The sequence below is a fragment of the Taeniopygia guttata genome, chromosome 2 (assembly GCF_048771995.1).
Source record: "Taeniopygia guttata chromosome 2, bTaeGut7.mat, whole genome shotgun sequence".
Lineage (NCBI taxonomy): Eukaryota > Metazoa > Chordata > Aves > Passeriformes > Estrildidae > Taeniopygia > Taeniopygia guttata.
In genome coordinates, this window is record NC_133026.1 from 96,723,122 (window position 1) to 96,748,706 (window position 25,585).

The following is a 25,585-nucleotide window of genomic DNA, read 5'->3' on the forward strand; positions in this document are numbered from 1 at the left end:
GCTATTCACTTATCAATCATATAACTAACATGTTCTTCAAGTTTTCAAGTGATCACCCATCTACTCCAGAACCTGTTTCAAACTGAAAGATCAGTGCTTTTCTATGCTTTATAAGTGTTTTTCCATCTAACTAATCTCTCTTAACAAGAGTTTGATGGTGTCAACAAAATAGTTAATGCTTGTTCTTGAAAGCTTTTGAAGTTTTCAGAGAAGTAAATATGAGTAGAAAAAGAGTCCTCAGTATGTAGTAGTTTTCAATAGGAAAATCATATCCTTAAGCCTGACTTTAATGGCACTTTCTACTATTCTTCAAGCATTTCTCTTGAATAAGCTGCTTGTTTTTGGACACTTGAAATTCAGTAACAACAATAGAAGGGGTAATGCAAGCCTCTTACACTTCAGTTTTCTCAATATTTTATTCACTCATCATCTCCAGTTAAGACCCATATGTATTTTCAGAACTGTAAGGGTTTTTTACATATTTTTTCTTGGTTTTGAAGGAAACAGAGGTTGGGAAACTTTACTTCTTCAAAATAATTCAGATTTTTTTAAGTAGAGTCATATTCTTTTTCCTCTGGGACTCATTTTCTTCATTGCACCCTAAGGACTCCATTTTTATATCAGTAACTTTCTTCTCCAGTCATTCAGCTAGAGTTTAAATAGCTCCATCTGACAAATAATACTGAAATCTGTAAAAGTCATGGATGATTACAGAAGAGAGTATTGTATAGCTGAATCATTGTAATTATGTGTCTCTTAGCAATGAAAGAAACTTTTAAGCAAAGAAGTGTATACTGGACAATATATAGATGTTTTCATCTCTTTTCCCCAAAAAATATTGCATATAAAATGGAGGTAAGTCAGAATTTGATCATACTGTGGACCTCCAATTTGTGACCTGTATGATCATCCCATATTAGCCAATGTTACACGGAGTAAAAATCTACATTCATATTCTCCTTTTATTCAGCTTTAGTCTTTTTCTTGGTTACATTGCCTAACACAAAATATTAGCTCCAGCTTTTAAAGTTTTTTGTTCAAACTGTACTTGTTTCTTTGCAAACAGTCATAAAAAGTTGACTTTGAACAGTGACTACTACAGGACTTTAAGATAAATGTTGATGTTTGGCATTGTTGTTTGCATATCCTAGTATTATGATTAATTTTCTATATTTTCTGTAATTAAATGTAATTATTTGCTCTGCTGTTGCCTCCCAAAAATCAATAAAAGATGATCCAGAATTAATGCACTTTATAGTCTAGTTGAACACTTAAAACAAGAAATAGGCCTTGAGCACTTTGGGACATAATCCAAATGCTTGGACTTTAAATGTGAAATAATTACACTGTGAAAGACATTTTTCTCATAATTGAGATAAGCCCATAAATACACTTCATCTTATTATAAAACTATTTTCAAGAGGGAAAAAATTCATGTGGTTAAATAACATTGTGCAATATGGATTAAAAAAAAAAGAGAGAAAATTGTGAATTTTCATTCAGCACAGGAAATTAAATAAGCATTAAATAAATGCCTCAATTTGAAATTAAGTGATTACTTGTAAGAGTCTCTGAGAATTCATTAATGAATCCTCATTAATAGGAAGCAGGTGGAAGTGAAATTCATTAGCAAGCAGTCTCCCTCATAGTTCTTCATGGTATAGATGTAGGTCACAGCCTAACTGAGCAGTGCAAGACAAAACTGAAACACCCTTTTAAAGTCTTCAGAAATGGATTGCAAGCAAACAATTTCTTTTGAAGTCTTCAGAAATGAATTGCAAGCAAACAAGGTGGAAGAAAACTGACTGTGCATGAATTTAGAAAAAACAAAAATGTGAAAAGAGCAGACAAACTTTTTTATCAACAAATGCTTATTGAGGGTGAAAACATGAGAATAGAATTTGTAGAATAGGTGAAGGGGGAATATCACCATTTACATTGAACCTTATTGTGCCTTCTCTGTTTTTGTATAGATGTTGAACCTCAGTGCACTTAAGGATTTCTCTTCCCAAATACACACTATTAGTTTATGTTAGTTAATAGTTCTGAAACAGTCTTTTCAGAACTATTAAAATTGCATTATATAGTATTTGTGGAAGGTAGAAGAGAAGGAAAATGCAATGGTCTGGCAAATCATGTTTGTGTAGGTTTTGATAAATAACTTACAACTCAAGACTTTTAATATTTTTAGTGTGGCACTCAAACTATGGGCATACTTGTAATGGTTGTGTGAGTCATATGCTCTTTTTTATGCTTTGGGTTGCAATAACTATTTCAAACATGAAACTAATACCTGCCTCATGATGTAAATTGCTGCACAGATTATTAACTTTCAAGTAAACATTTAGAAAAAAAAAAAAAGCAACTCAATAATGTAATTACATAACAAATAGCACAGTTACATTTTTAGCAGGACCTATTTATTCAGAAACAGACCATTTGCTCTTTCATTTGTCCAGCTCAGTAAAATTATATTTCAGTGTATTTGCTCAATGTAGGATCCAATTTTTATTTTAAAAAGTCCTGGACAACATAAAATCATAGATTTAATTAATTTAGAAGGGACCTTGAAGGTTTAACCACCTTGGAAAACCAGAGCCAATAGATCAAGTTGCTCAGGAGCTTTTCAGGTTATTTTATTTATATCTGAAGATGTAGGCTTCACCACTTTTCTGAGTCCCTGCTCCACTCTCACATTGCACCAGCCTCATGAATAAAATTGACTTGTCTCTGCCTCTCCTTGTTTAATATGTGTTCTAGTCCCAGTTGTCACTGTGGTGCTCCACTAGACTCACTGTGGTAAAAAGGCATCTTTTCTTGTACTGGGATCTCTAAAGTATGAAAGAAGAGCACTTTGGATGCTGCTGGCATTCAGCTTGCTGTTTACCATGACTATCAAGTCCTGTAAAGGTCTTTCTGAGCCTTGTAGAATTTGTCTCCAGCCAGGGCCCAGCCCTGTGGTTATTTCAAACCAGAAGCAGAAGTTTCCATCAGTCTTTGTTGAACTTCAGGGCCTGTTTCACCAGGGTTAAGGTTGCTCTGCAAGCAGCCCTGCCCTATAGAAGGTCGATCACTTTTTCAACCACATCCACAATCCATGTACAGTTTATTGTCAGCCTTAAAAATTCTTCAGGGTTCACTACATGTCATTATTAGAGACACTGAACAGTATTGACCCCTGAGGAACGCAGCTTATAACTTGCCACAGGTTTGACTTTTTACCACTCATTGACTTCAATCACTGGAGCCAAATAATTTAGCAGATTTTTAATGCATTTGCCAGCCAACCTTCCCAAACTGTATTTGGCTCTATAGAATGGGAGATCAAGTCAAGGCAAACATCTGCTACTCTCCCTTCATTCACAGGAGCTGTCATCTCATTCTAGAGCATTATTACATTAGTTAGACACAAGCTGCTGGTTTCTCTTCCACTGGGTACCAGTACACAGCTTTTAGGAGGATGCATTCCACTGTTTTTTGGCTCACATCTATTATGTCTTCTTAGTTCTCTGGATCTCCTTTCATGCCCATTTGAAGATATTAAAGTTGTCTCAAATATATACTTAAGAGAAAATTTGTTTATAGTAAAAAAAACAAACCATATTAAATAAATAAATACTATATTTATACTGCAACAAGACAAATATATTTTAAATATGTGGGATAATAATCTCAGTACTGGTCAACACCTACTTTGAGCACCTACTTGCTAATTAGTGTGGTCACTAATATTTAGTGCCTAAATATTCTGATAGAATACAATATGAAAACAAAAAAACAATTTGTACACCAAAAAACATTAGTCAAACCTATTTAGTGTCTCCAGCTTCCAAGGTTTCCTCTTAATGCTAAATATAACAGCTCATCCAACATAACTAGTCATCTTCAAATGTCTTGATACCAAAAAGCAAATGGAAAAAACAAACCTAAATAATTAAGCCTATCAGTGTGCTCTTTCTATTGGATGAGGGGAAAATTTATTATGTCTATAAGTTCATTATAAATTTATTCTTTTTAATTGCACACGGCTTTGTCTCAGATTGTTCAAAAACATTTCTTTATCTTTTGTAGCTCAAACAGTTATACATTGCAAATAAAAATTTATAAATATAGGTTTATGGAATATAACATGCAAACATCACAATATCTTCAAAGATATCTTCTTTTATTCAAAGAATAAAATATGCAGGCTAAACCTTCATATAGAGTGTCTAAATATCCTTTTAAAAATGGTGGCTTCTACATCAGTAGAAAATCTCAGATGGTTAGTAGAGCTTATAAACAACTGAGAATCTCCCTGTTAGTGTGATCAAATTCCTGCTTGGTGGCATAGTACCTTTAATTGCAAGGGGAAATTTTCAATGTCTAAATACCTAGCTACACACAGTTTTAGATATATTCAGTCGTACTGGAGGTGGGTGAACCCATAGAAACAAACCTTTTATTCTTGAAATCTTGTAAGTTCACATATCTCTCTATGCACTATTTTACTTTGCTCTCTTAAACAGGTATCAGTAAGTGCATATCTAAATGGTATTATCAATCTGGATCAATTTTTAATTTTACTGACTTTTTATACTGTGGGAATGATTCAGAATATAGTATGAACTGAATGTTGCACCAAGATGGACCAAAGTGCTCATTAAGCATCATTACTGAGTGAAGGAATATTCCAGGAGCTGGGAACTGACAGAATGAAGTTATGAAGTCCAATTAGTTGTGAAACATTCTTTCCTCAGAACTGAGGTAATATATACTGAATTATATATGCCAAGTGAAGTATGATGCTGAATTGTTTATTTGTTTTCTGCCTTATAACTTCTTCTTTGCTATTAGTAAATGTGAAAAAGAACAGTATATTACAGTTAGTTTAAAATGTAGGAATTGTTCCTGTAGCACATAATGCACAAGATGTTCTGCTAGCACAGGAGAGTGTTATGAGAACCCTAGGGAGAAATCAAGTGGTTTCTACTTAATTTTTGTTCCTTTTTTGATGTCTCAATACTTGTTTAAAGTATACTGAAAAATACTGCAAGTAATTTTCAAAATGTTTGTGACTCATACTTAATAATATTTTGTAATGGAATTTAGAATACAATATCCCAAACTCCAGCTGATACAATCATAATCTTCTGAGAAGTTCTGCAAACTGGTAATTCTATCATTAGAACCAGCTGTGGACACCTAAATGTCAAAAAATTAGATTCAGTCTCTGCAGCTTATAATGAAGCATCAAATTATTGCTATAGCTAAGTTAGTGGTATAAGTTTATCAGATATTTTGAAAGACTTTTATAATTCAAAGTTTTTCCATTAGTATACACATGTATTTTTCCATGGGTTTATATATAGGACAGTTTTCAATTCAGTCATATTTCTGGACATTCTTATTGCTATCTAAATAAATAATTATAAATTGCACTGTAATTAATAAAAGAATAGTAGATTGCTGTAGGGCAAGGAATCCAGATCTTCCCTATACTGAGCAGCAAAAAGAGACACACAATATTTGGTCCTGTATACAGGGGAATGTTTAAACCTGAGGAGTTTACCTGCATTTTAGACAGGTAAACTCCTGGTTTTTGATGAAACTCTCCTAAGCAGAAAATGTATCAATTTTTCCTATTGGGTCTGTTCCTGCTTAGTTTTCTGATGTCACCCTTGCACTTCAGAGGCAGTAAGTTTGCTTTTTCTTTGTGTATTGACAGCTGCCAACTAAGTGTCTTCCTCCAGTCAATGAGGAGCTTAATGGGCACATTGGTTCTGTACTGAACCTGTGCAAAACCCACAAGACTGTGCATATTCTTCTGCACACCAGCAGCTTGTGGTCTCATGGCAAGCAATTTAGACAGAATTCTTTTGCTCAGCATTTCCACACATTAATGATGTGGTGGTATCTTTTATTTTAATGATGAATTTGAAATCCTTAGGTTGGAAATGCAATGTTTTGAGTAATATTGCAACATTTTTCAGTATTTCTAGACTTTAACTTTTGGCATGTATTACAGGATTTAGTTCCTGGTTAAGGGTATTTCCAAGATTTGTAATTTTGTGTACCACAGTGTATTGTAATATGGAAGTGCTTCACCTTCTCCAAGTGAAGTTCAGTTCCAAAATTAGTCTTCAAGTGCACATTAAGAAGAACAGAAATTAGAACATGAAATTAATGTTCATTACAAGATCTTCACACAAATCAGTGCCACTGACGAGTTTTGAGCAGAGTGAGAATGACAGGACTTTTGAAAGTCAGGCAATTAAATTAACTGGAAGAGATATATGAAGGAATTTACACAGCCCTTTCCAGTCCATTTGAAACCTCTAATGCTTATCACTACCATAAAAATCACAGTTCACTTAGTTTATTTCAAAATCATGCATTTATTTTATGCAAAACTAAAGTGCAGAATAGTCTATTTAAATATGCAATTTATTTGTTGACATGATCAGCCTTGTAAAGAGTTAGTAATATTTAAACAAACTCATAAAATTGTAAATAAATAAAAGTGATCCAGTCTTAGTAGCTTATGTAAAATATATCACAATTATTTTTCTTTCTACAAACAACTACAGAAGACATTTGGGTGATTACCTATATAGTGGAAATAGTAAAACTGGATTTGTAATACAAAAGATTAAAAATCTAAAGCAAGTATTCCTGAAACAACCTTGTGATTTATTATTATTTTCTGCTGACTAGAACTGCCATATAAGAATTTCACTACTGAAATTTTTTGTGTCTATATATATTGCAATATATTTATTGCAAAACAAAAAGTATTGTATGTTGTATGCCTTTAGCTTTGCAAATAACTTTTGCTGTTACTAAGGCGTTACTTACAGCTCTTCCTCTAAAAAGATTTTTATTTTTCATACATAAAAAATAATACCTCACACAGAGCACATCGGCATACTGTAGTGGCAAATACATTAAGAAGGTATATTTTTGGAATCTACTTTCCTGTGGCTGCTGATGGTACCCAGAACACCCACTAAACCTTGTCCAGTTAGCTCTTTTCATGCCATGTTGACTGCCTACTGATAATGACTGGACTGTTTGTCCGTGCTTTACTGATCACATCACTCTCTGGAGAATAAATTTATTGATTCATTGATGACCATTTTAATAATGCAATTACATTTCATGCTGCTTAATTGATTCACTGCTTCCGTTGATTGTGCATTTATTGATTTAATTTGTTCAGCTAATTTTTAATCCTTTAACTTTGCCTGTTTAATTTCACTCCATTACCTGTGTATTTTACTTATAATGAGTTTTACAACCTAATTGACTCTGTACCTACATGATTTTCCCACTTAATTAATTGTGTGTTTATACAATTAATTGCATGGATTATAAACCCCTAATTAATTGATTACTGCTCAATCACATAATTTCCTGGTGCTGAGCTGCAAAAAATTTGGTGGCCATAGTCACATTCTCACAATTTTTGCCTGCATTTAACCGTGTCTCTTTTACCCTCCCTACTTTTCGTCATCTATCACCATCTACTCTACCTTTTTAATAATCCCATTGTTTCACTTTTACTTTTTTATTTCAGTTAAATACTCATTAGTCTCTAACACTGTCAGAACTTGTGTTTATTAATTCCATCATAAGCTTTAATTAAATTTTTATTCAAATTTTGCTGCTTCTAATTAGAAGCTGGAGTATGTTTCTGCAAGAAATCTGAATTTAATACCAGATTATCATATACTATTCTAGAATAATCCTGGCAAATTAATTTAAATCATTCAGGAAGAACAAAACAAACCAAAACTGAAATAGATTGTAGGCTTATAACAGCATAGTCAGGAATCCAAGTATTTTTCCATACAGAACTACCCAGAGGGCTATAAAATGCCCTCTGCTATCTATTTACTCCTACAAATCTTAAAGGGTTATAGAAGTACTTCACTAAAAGTGATCTATACCACAGCTCCTCAAAAGTTTTCTGAGAAAAACAGATATGGCTTTGAGTGTCTTGAGGAGAAGACAGGAGCCAAGCTTTTAAATGTCTTATAAGTACCTCTTCTTTTTATATATATTTTTTTTTTCTTTTCTCTCTCCTTAAGGGATCATAACATCAATGCTTCCTTCCCAGTTTCAGAGCTTTTCACAGTTATGCATCTCACTTCTGGGCTGAGCCTTGTCTTTGAAGCCCAAAGCGATGAAACTCGGTTATGTGCAGAAAGAATTCTATGTGCAGACTGCTGCAAATAGAAAATGTCTTGATAATATGGATGGGCTCTGTGGATGTCCCTTTCAAGGTCTGTAGTGCATAGACATAATATTTCATGTTTTCTGAACCACTTTGGTGCAACCCAGAAGAGGTTAAGAAGCAGCTAAGTAGACTTGCTGAGTGTCTCTGAGCAGAAAGATTTTACTGGGTTTAACTGAGTGGAAATTGAAAAGGATTTGATGACAGAAGAATAAAATTACTCCTCTATAGAGAATATCCTGATGCGACTGTGCTTCAAACACCTTTAAATTTCCCTTACGTGCTGTAGTAGGCTAAGTTATTTATGAAAGAGTGAAAAAAAAACTTCTAAATAGAAATATTATACAGGTAGTGGTATGTCTTCCAAGTTTCAGATTCTGCTATCAAATTAAAGCTTCTGTTTCTAATTTACTTTAAAAGTATTGTAAACAAATATAGCTGTACCAGCTGGCAACATGTTATTTGTCCCACATATAACAGAGATAAAATAAACATTAAGTTATAACATTGTGCCATAGGGATACACACACAACTATCGTATTATTTAGTGAAAAGGCTGAAATGTTACATTCCATTTTGATTTTTATAGGCAAAAATTATGGTAATGTGGGTAGACACAATGAATGTCCTAATTTAATGTAGCAGAAATTAGATTAGGCTAAAGCAAAAGGTTAGAAACTCACCAAATATAATTTCTGGTGTCTGATGGGCTCTGTGAAATTTAACTTCGAATACTTAGGGAGATGAAGTGGCTGAATTAAGCTTCGAATCATGTACCGTTACCTTTGAGAAAATGATGAGGAGAACTGAAGAACCAAGCTTTTGCAAAAGCAGAGATATATGCTTAACCTTAAAAAGCGGAAATCTGTAAATGTATAATCTTAAAGATAGTGTTCTCCACAGTGAAAGAAATAATTTACAGACATCTAGAAGGCAATAAGGAGAAGTGTGAAGGACAAAACATTTCAAAGAATATTTTTTGCTTTTTGTAAGAGGATAAAAGACTGTGGGTAGGATAGTACAATGATATCATGCATATTGGCATATCTATTAATATGTAGTCTCCATAGTAACACTTTTGAAAATGTATCTCACATGATTGCATGAGCATATTAGAAGCACATGGATTATTTGAACTTACTATTGACTAGTATATTTTAAAAATATATTCAAAATAATTTTGTGATTCTTTTCCTGACAAAATGTGCAACTACGTAATTATTTTCCTGACAAACAAAAGAATTTAGACTATTTCCTATTCTAAATCTGAATGCTTTTAAAGACTTAGTGGTGTTTATATTAAATCTGCAGATGTCAGTGAATCCATATAGGCCTAGGGGCAGACTGGACTAGTCTTCAAAGAGATATCCTTACACTGGAGCCATAACATAAAAAATATAATTCCAGTAAGATTCAGTGTCCTACATGTAATAAAAATATTTATTTAAATGGAAGGATTAGGGATGACTGACACCAGGCTGGCAGAAATTTACTTTAGGTCATAGTAAAGTTGAGTATGAAACAATATTGCCACAATATTATGAGAAAGAAAAATAAAATACTAGGTTGTACGGAAAACTCTTTATTTGTAAAACTGGTAATAATCTGGAGTTCTGTGAACAACTTGAGGTATAAACTTTCCAAGAAGGCCTAGAATAAAGTGAAAAAAATTATCATACATCTATCACCTGTAGAAGACAACTAAGGAGATCTTGTAAGACTTTAATTTTTTAAGTCTAGACAGAGTGAATCAAGGCTCTTAGTTCTAGAACATAAGCTGCTCTTCATGTACTCAACTGAGAGTCCAAGGAACTATGGCTTTATATTATAACTAAGGAAATTTCGATTAGATTCAGAACAGACTTTCTAAATTGAAAGGCTTGCTAAGCCCTGACTATGATTCCTTTGTCACAGTAGAAAATTCAAGTGACAGCCAGATGTGGTTATATGTCACACAGGCAATGAACTATTACCACAAGATTCTGCCTTGCTCATATTGCCATAGAAAAGACCTATATTTTCCATCTTGCAATTTTGCTTTTCAGTCTTGTATATGTTTATTTTTTCCATCTATGTTCTATTCTTATAGGTTAGAAATACAGAGAAAGACATATTTTTTTTCCAATTAATGTTGGAATATATATAAAAAAATTCTATTATCTGGGATTCAGTTTAGTTCAAGACATACTTTTTAGTCTCACTAACTCACTAAGAATATTGTTGCCATTTTTAGATGACAAAATGTCATTATAATGGAATTATAATGGCAAAAATTGAAAGTGTTTTGTCAAGGAAATACTAGTCACGGAATCTATTCTTCATTCTTTGCTCAAGTGAAATAATAAAAAACTACTTTTCACTTCCAATTTAATGGGGATTATCAATTTTATGTTTGAGAATATCTAAAGCAGACAGTCTGTGTAAAACACTTTCCTCCAGGCCAAAATTTGAAGTGCTTACTTTTTTCAGCTGACAAGCAAATCACCATGATCTTTTGAAGAAGCAGTCTTACCGAAAATGCCCGGGTACTAAACAAATGCTTTTTAAATTTCCAAGATCAAACAGAGATGGGCAATATATTCTGAATGCTTCAGAAACCTGTCCATGTATTTTCTAAGCCTGTCTTTCCCAGCTGTACTTCTAGCAAAATCAGCAAAGCTTCATATTCTGCACAACTGATTGGAGAAATGAAATAACAAATCAAGGTCCTAGGAAATAAGTGTTTATGCAGGAGAGGGGCTGGGGGTTTTCTTTCCCACAGTCTCACAGAGTCTGTAAATCTAAATGCAAGCTCAGAAAGTATAAGGACAGCTAAAAAGACAAAACATATTTAGGGAATGTAGCAAAATGCCCTTGCATTTTCTCATGCAGCAACATTCCTCCCAGTACCTGCATACAAATAAACATGTTAAATACACTTATTTCTAGTTAATCAATAAAAGCTTGGAACTTGCCTTTGAACACTGCTGAAATCTTTGCTCAAAAAATAGAAAACCTTCAAGATCCCTTTAAAACTACTTAAAAAGTCTGAAACAGTTTGGGTTCAGAGTGCAAATCCATGCAAGCTCATATGGACTTCTGGTTCTTTGTAGATAGCAGAAAATGCTGTCAGATTATGAGATGGAAACAACCAGCAGAGTTTTCAATACACAGAGCCCTGAGATAAAAACAAAACACAGTATTGTCATTTTGTAACAGCTTTAATCACACATAACAGTTTGTTCTTATGAATATGTATGAGACACTGATGAACATGAATGATTGATATTTATGATTCTCAAAGTGAAGAAGCTTATCTATATGCAGATTAAGTACCTCCAAGAAAACTATTCTTACTTTTCTCCCTCCTTTTTTTGGCAAAACTTCTGCACCACTGAATGTTCAAAACTTATATCCTTCCTGCAAAAACAGCTTAAAGCTCATAAGAAAAAAAATCTAATCTATTATTTTCAAATATTTAACTCCAAGATTTCTCAGAATAATTTGAAAGAATATATAACAATTGTTATGCAGAACATTATTTTAAGGGATTTAGGAAATACAACAATCAACGGACAAAAAAAGTATGATGAGTTTATCTTTATATTAATGTTAATATATTTAACAGAGATAATATTGGAAATAGAAATATTATGCAAAAGTATTGTGAATTAATTTTACCAGTTATGATAATGAATACACATATATGAGGTTAAAACTATTGGTTTAATATACTTAGCTTTGGAGAAAATGAGCCTTTCTCAGTGCAACCTGAAATTTCCCTTATACCATATTAATCCATAAAAAGCATAAAACTTGGCCTCTGAAAAATCCCTGAATTTTACATATTTTATATAATACAAAATGCCTAATATTTGAAAAAAGTTTTGGTCAATGTTATGAGATTTGTTCAATATTTTCCATGTGGTTTAGATATTAAGTTGCCTCTCACACAAGTGCTGCAATTAACATACAGTATCAAACTCTGTCTCTTATTGCATGTTGGAAGAGAAAATGAGAAGTCTATTGAAATATTAAAATCATATATGTTTGTTTTGCATTTAATTAATGCAATGTATTGAATGCATGCAATTAACACATGCAATTTATTAAATGTAATAAAAACTTACACAATTTTAATATTACAACAGATAAACAATAGAAAAATATTGGAGGCAACAGTAAAAAATATTCAATGATACCGTGGTCTCATGATCCGCTAGGACAAGCGGAGTGTCATGATGGTTCATTAAACAATCCCAAAAGTGCAAAAAGGCAAACAGCAGGGGACCATCAGTTTAATCCCAACAAATGCACCTTTATTAAGGGCCAACAGCAAATGTGATAGAGGGATCAGAAAAGATAGAAAGAGAAAGAAAGAGGGGGAAAGGTTATAGCTACCAACACAGAGGAGATCCTCACTAGTCTGGACAATGGAGATCCGTCTTGTCACATCAGGGAGAATCTCAAAGTCTTGGTTAACTCAGGGGTCTTTTATAGTCTTCTGTCAAGGTGGGGGAACAGACAAAAGAAAATGAAAGTCTATTGAAATCATTGAGGGGAACAGGTACAATGAAGAATATATCCATTGAATCCAAAAAGGGGAAACAGGTCATGTTATAAGCAGTAAGTGAGAGCCATTGTGTCTTCAACAACCACACCTGGGCAAACATCGATCAGGCCAGCCCTCCTCCCTATGATAGGGGTCTCAGTCCTTGGGAGGGGACTTCAATCTCCATCTGTCACAGTGGTCATGAGGCAGATGAGGGGTCTTTCATGGGAGATCACTAAAGTAACCCCAGAAAGATCATTTGGCCAAGAGGTGGGAAAATTCATGGGTTGAGCAGGTATCGTGAAGCAGGTATAAGCATGTAGGACAAGCCGCTCCTTGCCAGGTCTTTGCCAGGCCCTGCTCGAAGCGGTGTTCCATGGTGGCTCAGCAAACACACCTGCCGATAGTCATCATCCTCTCTCCAAGCCAGAATTCCAGTGGGCGTCTCCAGGATCTCAGTCTCTACCATTGTGGCAAACGTGAGGCAAAAATGAAGGGAACTTTGGGCTGTCTCTTGCACATGCTTTCTTTTGGGAATGAAAATGAAATTACTCCTTATCTATACAAACAAGAAAATACTTTTTAAGTGGAAAACAATGGTAAATCTTTTTAAGTGACATCATAATAGCAGCCCATTACCTCTTAGCATCTTTTGAATGCTCCCTCATGGTTTCAGCATTTCAAGGCACACTCAGCTTCAGGAAGCTGGATTAATAATGTAATGACACAATTAAGATGAAAAGAAAGGGACCTTCTGTTCAGGTGATAGATACTGTGTGTGAGATTTTGCTGCACCAATATGTTTCTCAAGATGCACAGGTATTTCTAACAAAAGTTTCTATATCCTCAAAGTATATTTTGCCTTAAATATGCCCTACAAATTCATCTAGATATCTGAATTAGTTTCCAGTGACAGTTATCCTAACAATTAGGCATTTCATTTAGATCCATATTCTGGTCCAGGTCTATGAATGAAATTTAAAAATGAAATAACGTGTGAATGTCCAGAAAGTGGCCATTTATAGCTGTGAGCTTTGATGAAAAGCTTTGCAGGCTTCTTTAAATATGATCAGCAGATATTTCTTCTAAATGTGGTGGATGCTAATGCAACATGTCTTTTACTGAGTGAACAGCTTTTGGTATCTTTTTAGACCTTTTATTCTTCAGGTGCAGATTTATTGTTGCTACTATTGGCTGAATAATTTCATCTCAAAAAACCCCACAAAAGTCCCTTCTGAAAAGCTCCTGGGGTTTACCTTGTTAATGGTCCAGGTCTTGTTCTGGTTGTCAGTGACAAGCTTTGAAGTTTGAAAAAGTGTAAGGAAGGTTATTAGACGTGCAAAAGGAAAAAGGTGTGAACAAAACAAAACCAACTAGGACAGTCAAAACTCAATTATCATTAAAAGCAAAGAAAGCAGGATGGAGAGCTGAAAAAGAGGGAAGAAAGAGTTATATTTGCTATTGGTAATAAAAAATTGCTATTGGTAATAAAATTGCTATTGATTATAAAAAATAAAACCTATTAAAAATTTCCATACTCTGTATTCAGTGCAACAGTTGCAATATTCCAGTCTATTACATGAAATGATACTTTCCTTAATAAAAAAAATAAAACTACAAATTTTTTTAGCTTAATACCTCTGATATACCATAATGAAACAACATTATTGTAATCTTCTAAGGCTGATTGTAATTAAATTAATATACATTACATTTAAAGTAATTTAACACTCAAGACCTGGACTTTGTTGCAGAAGTGATCTTCCACATGAATGGTATTTAAAAATTTTCTTTAAAAATTTTAAATATTAACATTGAATAAATTAATATTGAATGAATATTAAAAAAGATAAGTTTCCAATCTATTTGATGAGACAATATCAATGAATGGTTTCTTTCTTTTACTCTGTTTTAAGGTTTTTCATTACTTTCTGGATTAAATTATATGGCAGAGTTGTAGTTTTTATTATTATATGGTAGAACTATGAATTCAAAAAGCATTTGGATAACACTCTCAGGCACAGGGTGTGATTCTTGAGGTGTCTGGCACAAGAACGGAAATGGGATTTAAGAATCCTGATGGGTCCCTTCCAATTCGGCTTCATCTATCATTCTAGCATTCATACAGTTAATTAGCAAAGCTAAAATATTAAGCTTTTGTCACAGAAATATGCTGTACTCTTTCAATCAGACTTGTCAAATACTGATTCATATAACATGTTTAAGAAAAAAATGGGGGATTATTTTTGACTACTTTTTATTAGATAAGAAAATGGTGTTATATTTGAGATACTATGAAAACTGTGTATCAGAAGAAAATCACTAGGACGATTAATTATACAACGAAATAATTTTAGATTTGTTGATTTTATATTTCTTATCATGTTTAAAGATTATATAAACATTCTAGTGGCTAACTGGGACAATAGTCTTTGAATGGGCTTTTAAGCCTGTGTGTTGCAGTTAGTTGTTGCAAAAAATATTTCATGTCTTCATTCAATTCTTCTCCAAAATTGTTTATATGCACATATATATATATATATATGTATATATATATAATGCATACATATATATATATATATATATATATATATATATGTATGCCACTGTACTTTAGTCTTCCATTAAGGTTTTAATAGAGCTTGGTGGAGTGAAACTACAAGAATGAATTGTCTTTTAGTGAGGAAGGCAAAGATTTAGTGTAATGAAAATGTAATGTAATGAAATAAGAGTTAAAAAGCAATTAGAGAAATATATCTTATGTTTTTATGATGTTTTTAATTTCTCCTATTTCTCCTTTTGTATTTATATATATGATATATATACATGAATATGTAAGAATATAAGCAAAATCTCAACACTGTCCTTTTTACTGAAACAAAGTCGTTTGATTTAAGTTTAGAATTCTTCAAGTAAATTGATCTATTGCAAATACATTTAAACATTACAATAATCTACATTTCAAGAGGAGAATATTCTGAGTTAATATTTTCATTCTGCACTAATATATTGGTATTTACACTGCAGTTCCCTGTTAGCCCATTTTTAAAACAATCATTTCCAGAAAAGCATTGGCATTTTGATGGCAAACTGTGTTTAAATGAGCCCTGATTCAAATGAATATAAAAGTTCTTGCTGACATAAAGAAAAAGGGATGGATCATTCGGCACCATTCTTATTATTTCTGTTATTAGATGCCACTGCTTTGAGTCCAGTAATTTTTGTAGATGGACAAAGAATAAGGAATTGAGTTCTCAATTACTTTTTAAATTCCTATAAAAATTGAAGAGTTGTGCATATGTTTAGATAAACCATGGGAATTATTTATTTTTTATGTACATTTGTTATATAAGAAAATCAGAGTACTTTGTCTCTCTGAAATGATTGGGATACCCAAAAACAACTGTGGAAGAAACAACAAAGAATCTATTTTTCTTTTGAGGTAATGCCAGTTATACTCCTTAGGAAGAAATTAACACTAATGTATAGCTTAAATTAAAAATTGTGTTACTTAATTTACATTTAATTCTGTAATATTTGCCAGAACTTTTGATTCAAATAAATAGATTCAAGTAGAGCAATAAAGGAAAACTTAAGACCCAGATCTGCAGATGTTCCAGCTTTTAAAAAAGAATAATTTTCACACAAATATGAAGTGGAAAAAGAATCCATTCAAGTTACAAAATTATTAATTCTACTCTCATTTTCCAAAATATTTATACCACTTATTAGCTGACACAGTATCTATATAATGAAATTATCAGGGTACATAAGAATATTTTTCACTTTTTCAGGCAATATTTTATTCAAGATTTTTTGCTCTCAGTGTTCCTTATTCAGTAGGAGATTATGTATACTGGAAGACTTGCAGATCTCAGTCATTATCATGTATTTCCATGTGATTAAGGTTCTTCGCCCTTAGCACATTATAAGACATTCTTGGCTCATAGGCAGCACTGTATAAATTAGAGGATTCACCAAGTGTGAACAATAGGTCTTAAAAACTTAAATGACCTTGTCTTCACACCAATCTTACTAACATTATACATTTAAAGCTCAAAAGAAGAATGAATGCATATAATAAGGCTAACATCTTCAAAGATTAATTGAAAAAAAAAAAAAGGAGAAAATAAATGTTTTTTCGTTTTCCCTTCTTAGTGTGGAATGTGAAACCAGCAGAAAAATAACTTCCTCACCATATCACCCACATAACAGTAATCCAATTTTCCTTAGATAGTTAGTCTGAAAATTAATGATATTAGTATTGAAACATCAGGAAGATATTGTCACCAATTGTACTAAATAGTATAACTTTAAGCTAGATGTCTTTGATATGCTTTAGCAAACATATTTCATTTTAATATCAGCTTTTAAATCAACCTCCAAGTACATCTCAAGATAACAAAGGTTATAAATTAATTTGCATAATAAAACAATAATCCTGGTGCACATTCAGAATTGCAGTTCATATTTTAATACCATTATACCTGTTGATTTAAAACTCTTTTGCCAGGATTCTGATGACTTAATATATTTTATAGAGAAGTCAATGGTGACTTCATGTAGAATATAGTATTATGACTCATATATACAGTAATGTGATGCAGAGAGATATTTTCTCATGAATTATACATTCATGATAAACTATTTGATGAACAGTGCCTATATAATGTCTTTCAATAACTAAAGCTATTCAACAGAACTAAAATTTAATTTCTATTTATTTTTCTTCCATACTTCTTAATCTTACTAAAAATTCACAAAACTCCCTGTTTTAAAAACAAAAGTATAATCCATAAAGCTCACATACATTGTGGCACCGCTTATGTCTAATATTTACTATGATAAAATTCACACATTGTATAATAAATTACTTCAGATATAAATTTGGCTCCAACCTCGCCTTTGACAACCTTAAAAAAACCGTAAAAGAAAAAACTGTGAGTTATTCAAAGTAATTATTTTTTCAATTGATTGGAAATAATTCAAGATAGGCTTCCAGATGATTTAATTAATTTATTCCCTCTGTATCTCAAAATTCAAAGCAAGAGCTTAATGTATCATACTCTTTAGGAGATTACTCATGCTTCACCCAAACAAATAAGCTATTGAAACAAATTATTTATTTGGTCAGCTAATAAATCTCTCTCATAGTTTCTAATTATTCCTGGAGTTATTACAGCCCGTGAGACTCTGGGAAAATCAGCATTTTTCTCCTGTGTACTTTCCCTACTCATAGCTGCTTCGTTTGTCTGCTCTATCTATTTCTCTCAAGCGTTAATTGGTAATTTTATTTTATATTTGTGTTTTTACATAATCAGCAGACTTTTCATATCAGTCTCAGTGACAGTGAGTAAAATAGTTTTCTTTACTGTTTAAATGTTTTTAATTATTCCTGCTAACATTTCTTACAGTAAAACAAGTGCAGATTATTAAACTGAAATAAGCAGGTATTAAATAATGTAAATGTGTTTGAAATTGTGGTTTTAAAAATAGTGCATAGACAAAACAGATCAGACCATTTCCTGGTCACATTGAAAAATCTGAAGAAAAACAGATGTTTATCTACATCTCAAATAAAAATGCACCATTGATGTTGAGAAGTACACTAAATTTAAGATTAGGAAAATTAGGCTAATTTGAAAGATGAGAGGGCTATTACCTGTTGTTGAGGAGGATGATGTGGAAGCAGAGGAAGGGGTGATATGGTTTTTAAGCATCATGGGAGAGGGAAAAGTAGAAAACTATCAATTCCGGAACTTTGAGCTCTTAGATGAGAGTAGGAAAATACTACCGAGTATCTCTGATGCCATGAAACCATGATGTTTGTGGATTTTCTCAGGCTCGTCTTTTAAAGTGGCCTAAGTGTTTAGAGATGGAAAAGCTGTTTGTCACAAATATTCTAGCATTAACTGTATGTTTCCATTACTTTCTTTATCTTAGGCATGAAATCTTTCTAACATGTAGATGTTCAGTTTCACCTATATAATTGCCAGGCAAGATCAATTTTATCCTGGCGAATATCTTCATGACAACCAGCAATTCAAATTTTCTGTTGCTTAATGAGGGGTAGAAAGGAGATTACTGAGATATTTTTAGGGCACATAAGCCCTTTCCCAAGAACTTGCCAACACAAAACATGTGCATTCATCTGTATCAGTTGGTATCATAAAGGATATCCCCTCTTCCTGCAATGTTTGTCTTGCCTACAATGTTGTGCTAGTGCAGCTATAAGAGCAATGGAACTACCTACTTTTAAGACACATCTACCTTTAAGACACATCATTCTAAATAGACTAAAAACCTTTTACTCCATCCTTCTCTTTTATAAAATACAAATTATTTTGACAGCTGTTTTAGAAGAAAGAGAGCAAACCACTAAAGCACTGATGTAACAAAACACCACATTATCTTCCTGCACAGATAGAAATATAATCATTACGCCTTCTTCTATCACTGGGGGCTATACTGTCCATATTGGCCTTTAAATAAATAAAAACTGATTTATCACTGTAAGACAACATTGTTCTAGTCCCTTAAGGGAAATTGCTGACTTCTATTTGTTCAGGCTATGACAAACTGCTCCTAGATGGGACAGAGACTCTTGCTGTCTCACTTTAGGAACAAATGTCTGAATGGGAAGAGGAGAGACATAGCTGTAATCTGAAATACTTTGCTTGACTTTTTATCCAAGGAGAAGAGAAAGTTTCACAGGGTTGGTCTAAGTGAGAAGCACCTTTCACAGCAATGTCCCTCAATAATTAAACAAAGCTACCATAGATCAGGTATAACAGAAACATGTATGAGGATATACCCTGCAGTTAAGAATCAACCTCATAGCACTGATGAGGCTGTAAGCTCTTTCTGGGAGCCTGAATGCATGACTGGAGATTAAAATAAAATGTGTAGAAATCATACATGAGCTTCCTACACTGTTGTGCTGAAATGGGATTTGGAAGGTAATGAAATGTTGAAACATTTCTACCGTGTCCTACATCCTAAAATCATAGCATGTTTTTGTTTTGAAGAGACCTTAAGGATCACTTAGTCTCACCACTCTCACAGTCAAGAATTTCTTCCTAATTGCTAACCTAGATTGACCCTCTTTCAGTTTGAAGCCATTCCTCCTTTTCCTGTCACTACATATCCTGGTAAAGGGTCCCTCTCCTGCTTTATTGTAGGCCACCTTCAGGTACTGAAAGGCTGCTATAAGGTCTCCCTGTAGCCTTTTCTTCTCCAGGCTGAACAACCCCCAGCTCAACCTGTCTTCATCAGAGAGGTGCTCCAGCCCTCTGATCATTGATATCACTCCCCTTGTCTGGTTCCAGCAGAACCACATCCTTTTTTACATTGTAAGACTTAGAGCTAGACAGAGTACTGCAGGAAGGGTCTCAGCAGAACAGAGTAGAGGGATGGAATCACCTCCCTTGCCCTGCTGTCCTTGCTGCTTTTCACATTGTCTTTCTGGGCTGCAAGTGCACACCGCAAACTCATGACTGGTTTCTTATCCATCAGCGCCAAGTCCTTCTCCTCAGGGCTGCTCTCAATCCATTCTTCATCCAGACTGTATCAGTGCTTATCAATGCCCTAACACAGATGTGGGACCTTAGACTAGGCCTTGTTGAACTTTGTGAGCACTCAAATAGTTGTGGTCAGCAGTTTGTTACTCAAATGGAGACCAGTGAGGAGCGTTGCTCCTCAAGGGTTGATATTGGAATTGGCATTGTTGAACATCTTTGTTGGTGACATGGACAAGAAAACTGAGTGCACCCTCAGGAACTCTGCAGGTGACACCAAGCTGAGTTGTGCAGTTGACACCCTGAAGGGATGTGATACTATCCAAATTGATTTTAAAAGTCTTGCAACATAGGCTTATGCAAATCTCATTAAGTTCTACAAGGTCAAATGTCTTTCAACCTTGATTTTTTTCCAATAATATGTGTTTGAAGTAAAAAAATCACAGAGCAATATAAAATAGGTTGGAGACTAAGGAAACAAGGAGCAAATTAGGACACACAGATGAAGCCCAAAATTAAGGACATTCCAAATCTTGGTTCACAAGAGAGGAAATGAGAAAGATAGGCAACTATTCACAATTTATCATATTACTGTAGGTTCTAGTTTGCATTTACAATGATTTATATTAGAAGATGTATAAACTGTCATAACATCTAGTTGGGAGAAGATGAATTTCAGTACTTAAAGGGAGACAGAACACCCTAGGCTTAGTAAATAGCAATCTGTGAGATATTATTACTGGAAAAAATTATTAACAAGTCCTATTTCCTTTTCACCAAACTGAATTCGCCTCAGAATGCTTTTGAATTTATATTTGAACGTCCACAATGCTTTATCTGTGGAAAATGTGCCTTCTAGGAAATTTTTTTTGTGATGTAGACATACATTGTTCTGATATTTCAAAGTGAAGCTATTTAAATAGACCTTGACTTTCTTGTTTCCATCTTCCTTTGCCTCCCTCTTACAGTTTTTTGGTTTTTTTTTTCAGAAATATTCTTTCACATGCGGGGCTTCATACCTTGGGGGTGTGTATGTGTCTGTGTGTGTGTGAGTGAATGGCAAATGGAAAGAAATTCATGGGCATAGGTTAATATTAATTTCTTAAGCTCTCTTTTTCTAAAGCAAATATATATGAGTTGAATATTTAGCAGGATCGATACATATTTTTCCCTGCTTGCTGCATAGAATAACTACTTATCTCTCACAATTTTCTTGGTCTAAATAATATTATGATAGTCCAGAACTCACTCAAATGCAGTATTTTAAAATTCTGTAGTTAGTCTGAATATGTGGATTGGCTTCTGACAAACCATTCTTATATATGTAAATGTAAGCTTCAATATCACTATTTGTACATTTTACAATTAGTCTTCACATAATTAGTATATTTTTAAAAAGTCAAAAAACTAAAGACCAAAAACCAGATAATCAGTGCAGTAATCAATGATCATGGTCTTTACTATCTGAAGTCACCTTTTTACTGCACTATGGTCTTAGGAGTAAATGGTATTAAACACTGACTATTATTTTCCCATTAACTTCTTTCCCTTTGCAAATAAACAGAAAGGCTGTGCATCCATAGATCTAGTAAATGCATCTTATTATATATTTTTTATATTTTTCTGTTAAATATTATTATTTAGTTTGCTAAAATCCTAGGTTCTCTACTTAAACTTACAAGCTTGCAACAACTTTCAAAAATAAAAATATTTTTTCTGTAAAAATACGAATTGTTTCTAATCTGTAGTCCAAGGCCCCTAACTGGATTATATTATTCATAAAATTATTTGTGGTCAATACATGTTGTCTGGCTGGCAGGAGCACACCAAGCTGCTCTGATACTCCATCAATAGGACAGTGGGAGAAAATAAAATTAAACTCTTTTGAGTCAATACAAGGACAGGGAGATTACTTACTAATTAACAATTTGAGCAAAACAGGATTTCTTCCTTGATTTGAGGAAGAATAACCTAATTTGCTGTCAATTGTTTGTAATGGAATAGGATACTTTGACATACTTAGAAACATGAAAAAAAACCTAAACCCAAATTCCCTCATCCTTCCCTTCCTCTCAGGTTTGATTTTCTTCCTAATTCTTTTACTTCTTGACCCTTCTGTCCCTTCCATGCCATGTGGAGCAGGAAACGTAGCTGTGGTTTGTTCATAATTCTCCGTCTCTTCCTCTCCTCCCTCCTCATGCTCTTCCCCTGCTCCAGCTTGGGATCCCTCCATGGGAGACAGCCCTTCCTGAAATGCTTCAGTTTGGGTCCCATTCAAGGAAGTACAGTCCTTCAGGGGGGTACTACTCCCACATGAGGCTACAACTACTGCCAGAAAACTTCCTCCTCTGTGGGTTCTTCTCCAGCTCACAGTTCCTTCCAGGCACCTGCTTCAGCTTGCAGTCCTCCATGGACTGCAGTGCGGATATCTGGTTTGCCATGATCCTCCGTGGGCTGTATAGGCACAGCCAGCATCACCACGGTCTGCACCCGGGACTGCGGGGAAATCTCTGCTCCCTGTCTGGAGTATCTACCACTGTTCCTTCCTCTCTGGCCTTGCTGTCTCCAGAACTGTTTCTCTCACATTTTCTCACTCCTCTCTCACCGCTGTTGTACAGCATATTTTTCTGTTATGCTTTCTTTAGCATGTTATCACAAAGGCACTACCAGCCTTGTTGATGGGCTCTTCTTTGGCCAGTGGAGAGTACTTGGAGACGACTGGAATTGGACTATTCTGATTTGGGGGAAACTTATGTGGTCTTCCTGGAGAAGCCACCCTGCAGCCCTCCCAGCTACCAAAACCTTGCCAATTAAAACAAATATAACATTACAGTCAAGAATTTATTTGCCAACACTCTTTACAAAAGAATAAAAGTTCATGGAAATTGGAACATAAAATAGATTTTGCACAGAAAATTTTAAGACATAAAAGCTCCAACTCAGAAACCCAGCATTATTCTGAATTCAGTACTTTCCTTCCTTTGTTGCTAGAGTACAGTTTTATAGGCCTTGTTTCCTTTAGGTTGGTCAAAACCTCGTGCAACTCAAGGTGTGGAGACAAATCAAGCTTGATCTGTATGTAAAAATGCTTTCATGCATTTCAAATCCAACTCTTTGTAATAAGTTTGCGTGCCTTCACTCCTAACTATGAAAGCAGTTTTATGCCTAGCTTCTCATATGAAATTGAGGCATTATCTTGGCTCACAAGTGCTTTTACACAATTCACAGGTGTTATGATATACTTTTGTATATTGAAAGAGGTATTAAGACAGGAAAATTCTTAAAAATCTGTTAATTCAGCATGTTTAGAAATAAAACATGCTGTTAAGTATAATAAGAATTCCTGTTTTATTTTTAATTTTCTGAAGACTCCAGTAAAATATTTCCAATTGAATTACTGAGGCAGTTTCACTGATCTATCTTAATTGCTCTGTTTCTGGGTTTAAAGTGTGTCTTCTTCTTTTATATGTCGAAGGAAACATAGTGTTTCTAGTTTGCAGCTTTATCTTAATAATTTGAAAAAATATACCAATATCGTCTTTTTAACAGTTGCAATTGTGACACAGAAAAAAAATTGTTTTAAATACATAAAAAACCTATTTCCTTGCTGTTTGGACAATAAAAGGCTCAGAAAGTTTCACAGCTTATTACAGGAGCAGCTAAGAAGAAAGGTTAACTTAATGCACAAGGCCACAGTATGGAGAAGTAACAAGCACAGGGGAGGCCATCACTCCTAAACACAAAGGTAGCAGGAGAATTTATTTACCCTTGGCATGTGAGAGAGGATTAGCTCTTAAATCAACTGATAAAATCCTCTCTCTCCTTTCTCTTCCAATGACCTTTTCTTCTCAGCCTGTTTCTCTTTTTGTTATTGTCAAGACTCTACAGGCTCCTGCCTTCTGCTCATCTGTGCTTTGGACAAGCTCAGCCTGCAACAAAATTACCCACTGCTGCTCTTTAGGAATCCAGCTTTTCTGGTTCCCTCCTTCGTTCACTGAACGTGTATTCCTATATATGAAAGATAAGACTCCATTTTAGATCAGCAACAGAACAATTAAGACAACACCTCTTCTGAAAACTTCTAAATAAGGGAGAGAAGATAAAAGGCATTTAGGCAAGTGAGGTGTAACAGGCATTTTACTGAGTGCTCTTTAAATTTCTATTTCAACTTTTTATTTCCAAGAATTTAATCAGCTTCTGTCTTTGTAGGGATTCACAAAGGCCTTGTCATGTCTTGAGAAAGTCAAATATACATTAAAAGAATTTTAATGATAAGTATAACAACAATTAAAAATTTACCTCAATTAAATGTTATTTGTGAAGATCTGAGCATATGGCTTAATTAAATAGAAGTCCATATCACTTTTTCAAAATAATTATAATTAATACAAATAAGACTTCAGGAATACTGATGCATAATCCTCTGAATATTTGATATTTGTTGGCAGAAAAAAAAAAAGCAAAATTATAGTCACACAACTGGAGACAACATTGCATTCCAGGCTGGCAATACTCACATTTCAGGCTAATATGGTGTCCCATATTAAATATATATATCATTTTCTTATTTGTCAGGCTCCTAGAGAAGACAGAGAGAGAGAAAAATATCTAGATTTAATATATCTGTAAAGTATAGATAAATCTGCTTGTGCATGTATTATTTATATCCCAGTATCAGAATGAGGAAGATAACAAAACACAACAAGTTTTAGCATTGCTACGTAGAATATAGCTGCCTGTATTTCTGCAGCTAAGGCATTTCACTATTGCCCATTTAAGGTGATTATGCTTCATTTAAAATGAATGCAAAGAAATATAATACTGAATAGGTTTAAAGTGTTCATATAACTTTGATCCCACAAAGCAATCTTTTACAACACAGATTTAAGAATCTTTTCACTTTCAGAGTAAGTTAAACAGCTGAATGAGAAACTGGAGTAATACAGAGTTTCAAATTTAATTTACTGTTTTGAGTGAAATCAAATCTGATGTTGGCTGCTATGTCATTTTCTTATGTCATTATGAAATCCTCATTAGAAATTATTTTCTGAGGGTGAGACTTCAGTTGAATCAATGTTTCTAATTACACAAGGGAAAAAATGATACTTAGTGGAAAGCAACTACAATTATTAAGCAAAGCTATAATAGTACATGTATAATAGTACAATTATACTGTGCCATAGCTATGTCCTTTTTGTCACAAAGGTATCATAACACAGAAGCTAGAAAAACCAGTATTTTCTTAGGTATGCTCAAAGTGTTGAAGAAAATGTATTCATCTTACCCTACAGTTCTTAATTTCTTTGCATTGTTACGTTT

General features: G+C 33.7%; 1 long non-coding RNA gene across 1 annotated transcript in view; it reads right to left on the minus strand.

The window, feature by feature from the left end:
- Positions 1-413: 413 nt before the first annotated feature.
- The window catches only part of LOC140682395 (uncharacterized), a 33,346-nt gene continuing 8,174 nt past the window's right edge, over positions 414-25,585 (minus strand). Inside the window, exon 2 of the long non-coding RNA XR_012054072.1 lies at positions 414-24,845. This is a non-coding gene — a long non-coding RNA (uncharacterized lncRNA). The remainder of the gene's footprint in view (positions 24,846-25,585) is intronic.